The sequence below is a fragment of the Apium graveolens genome, chromosome 1, assembly GCF_009905375.1.
Source record: "Apium graveolens cultivar Ventura chromosome 1, ASM990537v1, whole genome shotgun sequence".
NCBI classification, from domain to species: Eukaryota; Viridiplantae; Streptophyta; class Magnoliopsida; order Apiales; family Apiaceae; genus Apium; species Apium graveolens.
The window spans coordinates 193,804,140-193,810,567 of NC_133647.1; the positions used below are offsets into that span (position 1 = coordinate 193,804,140).

Sequence of the window (6,428 nt, forward strand, 5' to 3'; positions counted from 1 at the left end):
AGCACAATCAAATCGAATTCAAAGAACACAAGTAACAGAAAACAAACTTTATTAAACTCTGTTACAATGTAGAACTGTCCTCTCTCAGTGATGAACAAATATCACGAGAGCTGCTAGGGTTACAATGAATATTATTCTCGATAATGATAACACTTATAGTGTAAACCCTATGTCTGTGTTTATATACTACACAGTTACAAGATAATCGATAATTGATATGGAATATAATTCTTCTTCCTAAAATATATCAACCAGTTATCTTTTCTTCCAAGTATTCTATTCTTCATATAATTCCTTCTTCATGCATATCTCTTCTTGCGTTTGTCTTGATCTTCTTTCCTTTCAATCATCCGCCTTCCTTATCTGAAAGTCTTCTTTAAGTCCTGATATTATCTTCTGATAAATATCTCCTGAACCTTAAGTATTGATAACTTAAGTTCTGTCTTCAGTATAAGTGTTGATATCCAGTTAAGTACTGATTTGTCCTGTTTAAGTAAGATCTGAAAACTAAACATAAATCATATTAGACATGACATTATCAAATATATCTAACATAACTTTTGATGATGGATACTATGCCTAAACTTACTCAGATATTAGGGTTACTTCAACAAGATGAGAGACAAAGAAATTACTCTCATCTGCACAATGCACCTCCTGAATCTGCAACACTCATGTCAAGGCATGTGACTGGAAATTTTAGTAATAGATTTGCCAAATCTGAGAACAAGAAAGTTGTGTTCAATTCTGAGAACAAAACCAACAGGTATTAAGGGAAGAAACCAAGCCTTGAGTGCACTCACTGTCATGGAACAAATCACACAAAGGAAAGGTCTTATCACATAATTGGATTTCCTCCAAGGAACAAGCCTAATTCTAATTCTCAGAGGATCTCTAAATCATCTACTGGTGTTGATAACAAGATGGTGGCTCAAGTACACTGTAGTAATGCAGATACTGGTGGTGTACACTCTGAAGACTCATGTAAGATCAATACCAATGCCAACAATGCAAGTTTAAATCCTGAACAGCACCAGCAACTCATGTCACTACTGAATCAAGCAAACTCCACTCCTATGTGTAATATCTGGGATATTGCGTGTAATTATTTTTATCGATAAATGATTATTATGTGATTATTATGTGACTTTTTGGTGAATTATTTGACGATTGGTGTTGTTATGTGGATGTTGATATGTGGTAAAGTATAAGTATGTTAATTTTATGTCCAGAATAAAATTTAGATAACTAAGATATTTTTCTGGTAATTTTTGGACTGTCATATGATTTTATATTAATTTATGAACTTATTAATTATTTTCTGAATAATTACAAAATTATTTTATAAAGCCGGGAACCGTCCAACTTCAACCGTTTTTACTTTTTTATAACCCGGAACTTTTCCGAATACTCCTTCCTAACCTAATCTGGTAATTCCGGACATTTTCCGTGTTTTGACTTTTTCAATCCGGATTACAGTTTGACATGTGCGTGGCCCGACGCAAGATTTTGGATATAGTAATCATTTCGGTGAATCAACAAAACCCGTATTCTCGAAAAGACAGGATATTATTACATTATTTTTGTACAAAGTGTTATATAAAAAGCCCGGTTTGGATAATTATCCAATACGGGTATCAAATCGGATCGTTTTTACAGTTACTTAGCGGCTAAGTAACTAATTTATCGATTCAAAATGATCCAAAACGAACCAATATTCCATAAATATATATAGTCCTTTTATTATTTCATTTTATTCATATAATCATAATCGATCAGTAAAAATATCGAATTTATAGAGGAAAAACCTTAAAAATGTTACGTTCTTGAGAATCAAACGCATGAATGAAGGCGTTATCGAACTCCGATCTGGGCATGCAATATATCAAAACGAAGCTCTCGAAAATACCTTTCTGAATCAACCATCCATTTTTATGCAGAAATCAAGGTATTTTTCTGATTTAATTATTTTAATTCGAATTATTTATGGATTAAATTAGGAATTTTTGTTCTTGATATTTTTGATATGATTTGATAGCATAATCATGTAGATCTTTTTTTCCTGGTCATTTTGGTATATTATATGTCAAAAATCGAGTTCAATAACATGCTCAAAATTGGGTTTGATTCTCGGATTGTTAAATTAAGGTTTATAAGTGATGAATGTTCTTAATTGAGATTTAGGATTTTCTGATTCGGGGGTTATGGATTAGTTTTGATGATATAAAGAGTTTCCTGGCATCATTTATATTCAATTCAAGTATTTATTTGTATAGAACGATACTCGGAAGTGGTCAGTCAAGGTGGCCGGATTTCTGACCAGTTTTAATGGAGATATCGCCGGATTTTATATACGGGCACAGTCTGGGGTTGTTATTGCAGTAATTGGATTTCTGTTAGGATGTTGATTGAAACACAGTCGAAAGGAAGGCCAAATCGCGATGTTTTGACTGAGATCGGTGCCTCGCCGAAGCTCCCAAGTGTCGCCGGATTCTGGGTTTCAGCCGGTGGTTCTTGGCAGCCCCGACCCGGTTCTTCCCAACCCGTTTGGGTTCTTTTCCGACCCGCCTTCGATCCAATTTCCCTTAACTCTGTTTCTAAAAATCTGTTTCTACAGATTTTTATTTAAAAATTAATTCAAAATCCTATTTATAAATTCTAAAAATTCATTTTTAATTCTAAAATTCATTCCAATTATTTATTAATTTCAAAAATAAATCTGATTTATTTTATTAATTAATTTTAATTAATTTTTAATTATTTTAATTAATTGATTAATTTAATATTAATTGATTAATTAATTTAATTAATTATTAGTTGATTTTAATTGATTTAATAATGGGATTTAATTATTTAATTGAATTTAAAAATTCCAAAATGTAGTTTCGAGCTTTAAAATATTATTTTAAATTATTTTCAAGGCTCGATAATTATTATAAAATTATTTTAAAGTCAGATTCGGGTGTTCGAACCCTATTATTTAATTATAAAATGATTCGGAGTCCCGTTTTAATTCCGAAAAATGTTCCAAAATTCGTATTAAATACCTGGAAAATCATTTTTGACCCCGAATCTTCTTTGAAAAATTATTTTGATCGAATATCTTGCGTGCTATGTGCTACGTGCTATCTGATTGATGTGTTATAAGCCTATGTGGTTGTTGATTGGCGGTTTTTGCTATAACTTTCAATCCGTAAATCAGATTTGGGTAAAACGAATGGTAGATAAAAGCTTATAACGTCTATGTGACGATTAGAAAGATATGAGTGATAAGTGGCATTTTATACCACTTAGAACGTCTTATAATGGCTTGAATTGGTGTCTTGAAATCAAGTATTTTGTGTATTTGATGCGTTTTTCTAGTGTTTGTGCATTTCACGGTATTATTTGCATTTGTGGAGAGATTTCATCAAGAATAAGCCTTGGCATGTGTTTGGCATTGCAAGCAGGAAGATAGGAGCCAGAATGCAGCAAGAAACGGGAGAAAAATAGAGCATTTTCCAGAAGGGGTCTGAGCGCCCGCTCAGGAATGCTGAGCGGCCGCTCAGGGACGGAATTTTAGAATAATTATTTTGGACTCCTGATTCTGTTTAACTTCCAACTTCTGAGTTAGCTGGGTTTTATGGGACTCCTATATAAGTAGTTTTCAGAGACGTTTCACAAAGGTTGGATCGTAGTATTAATCGAAGAGCGAGGAGATAAGGAAGAAGACCGTTTTAGCACACCGCAACGAAGAAGAAGCATATTTTCTTGTGATTCTTTATTTCGTTGTAACGTTGGATGCTAGTTTTCTTTACTTTGAACCTATTTACTCTTGTGACGTACTCTGGTTTAATATAAGTAGTTTTAGTTATTATTCTCGTGTGTTATTATCATGTTTTTATATGAACCCATGATGACGATGAGTGCTATCATGGACTAATCGTGATCATGGGGTCGTAACGGATTTACTATGGAATTCTTTAGTTAGTTGTTTAATACCTTAGTGTGTGATGATTGTATGATATCTAGTATTGGTTGTGCTTATTCGTCTTATGTGCGTCGCGAACATATAAGATAGGGTGTTAATCTCTTGTGAAGCGATGGTGGATCTTGAGATTTAGAACTTGTCATGCTAGCATAGGTTCATGTACGAGTATGCATGATTAGTGGGCAACTCTAACCGTTTTACTTGCCCTATGTAATCAAAAGAATAACTTGTGCTTAAATCGTTATGTTGTCAATTTCTGTAGACATATAGGAACTCAACATAATTGATGCCTATTCAACTTCTATCTTAATTGTGGATGCTTGGTAGAATGGTATTAGTACAATGAAAGTTGGCTTTTATCAGTTTCGTGTTGTTCGATTAATATCATCACTGTTGCATGCTAAGGGTAATAACCATGACTATTGAAGGAAGTAGTAATGAAGTTGTGATCTCATGTGTGTTTAAATATTGTTAATTAAGTGTTTAATTCTCGTAGTTAATTGTAGTTAATAATTAGTTAATCAATTCTAAGTGTTATTGCCTTAACATTGAGAAGTAATCATACATTGGTGAGTGAGAGTTAGTTGAACATAATTGGTCTGAGTCTCTGTGGGAACGAACTAGAAAGTATTCTATATTACTTGCGAACGCGTATACTTGCGTGTATTATTAGCGCGTGTTTTCGCCCTAACAAGTTTTTGGCGACGCTGCTGGGGACTCGACGTATTTGTTTAGTTTATGTACTTACCATCAGTGGTCATTAGGACTCAGTGATTAAGACATGTTACTTATTGTTTCCGGTTGTGTTTCAGGTACTTTAGCGAGCGTTTATGTAAACCCGTTCTCGTACTCGCAAGAGGACTTTATATACGGCTGAGGAGACAGACGAAGTTCTTGATATTCCGGAGAAGATAGATTTTGAAGATTCGGATTCAGGAAGTGAGCAGAAAGAGCCAGTAATCATGGGTGATCGTATAGTTTCGGCTGATCCAGCTCTTATGGACTTTTCTCGGCCTAAAATTGATGACATTCAGTCTAGCATCATGCACCCGGCTATTGAGGCCAATAACTTTGAAATCAAGCCGGGCACTATTCAGATGGTGCAGAATTCCATTTCTTTCGGAGGTGCTGCGACTGAAGACCCCAACATGCACATAAGGAATTTTGTCGAGATCTGTAGTACTTTCAAATATAATGGTGTGACTGATGAGTCTATTAAGTTGAGGCTTTTCCCATTCTCACTTAGGGATAAAGCTAAGGACTGGTTACATTCTGAACCAGCTGGGTCTATCACTACTTGGCAAGATCTTGCGCAAAAGTTCCTGGTGAAGTTCTATCCAATGGCGAAGACTGCAGCTATGAGGAGTGCTCTTACTCAGTTTGCGCAGCAACCTACAGAATCTATATGCGAAGCTTGGGAGCGCTACAAGGAGATGTTGAGAAAGTGTCCACATCATGGTATGCCTGATTGGATGGTGATAACTGGTTTCTATAATGGTTTGGGGGCCCAATCTCGGCCTATGCTCGATGCAGCAGCTGGAAGCGCCTTGTGGGCCAAAAGCTATACTGAGGCTTATAATCTTATTGAGACTATGGCTGCAAATGAGCATCAAAACCCAACTCAAAGGATGATTCATGGGAAGGTAGCAAGTAGGATGGAAGTTGATGCAGCTACAGCTATTGCAGCGCAGCTCCAAGCGCTGTCTATGAAGGTCGATTCTCTAGCCACCTATGGAGTCAATCAGATAGCTATGGTCTGTGAGCTTTGTGCAGGTTCTCATGCTACGGATCAGTGTTCTCTTATTAATGAATCTGTTCAGTATGTGAACAATTATCAGCGACCGCAGCAGCCTGTGCCAGCTACTTATCATCCTAACAACAGAAATCATCCAAATTTCAGCTGGAGTAATAATCAGAATGCTATTTAGCAACCATATCAGCAAGGCATAAGTAAACAATTCAATCCACCTGGATTCCAGCAACCATAGCATTATGCTCAAAGGCAATCATATCCTCAACAAGGAGGTGCAGCTCCACCCTCTAGTGCTGATTTTGAGGAACCTAAGCTGCTGTGCAAAAGTCAGGCGGTTTCTATCAAGACCTTGGAAAATCAAATCGGTCAAATAGCCAATGCAGTGCTCAATCGTCAACCTGGCACACTTCCCAGTGATACTGAAGTGCCAGGCAGGAAGGAAGCTAAAGAGCAAGTCAAGGCTATTACCTTAAGGTCTGGAAAAGTTGTTGATGCTGAAAAAGCAAAAGAAGGATCAAGCTGAAGTTGGCGATGAAGAAGCTAAGCAAAAAGAGAAAACGGCGGAACCAAGGAAGACTACTGTTGAACACACTCTGCCTGAGGGTAATACAGGGGAGAAACAGCTCTATCCTCAACCACCTTTCCCTAAGAGATTGTAACAACAAAAGCTGGATAAGCAGTTCGGTATGTTTCTGGAGGTGTTCA

At 36.2% G+C, this 6,428-nt stretch overlaps 1 non-coding gene across 1 annotated transcript; it reads right to left on the reverse strand.

Annotated features, from left to right (window-relative positions):
• Window positions 1-5,325: 5,325 nt before the first annotated feature.
• Window positions 5,326-5,432, reverse strand: LOC141680389 (small nucleolar RNA R71). Its single transcript, XR_012558323.1, has one exon. It is a non-coding gene; the product is annotated as a small nucleolar RNA R71 (small nucleolar RNA).
• Between the last annotated feature and the right edge of the window lie 996 nt (window positions 5,433-6,428).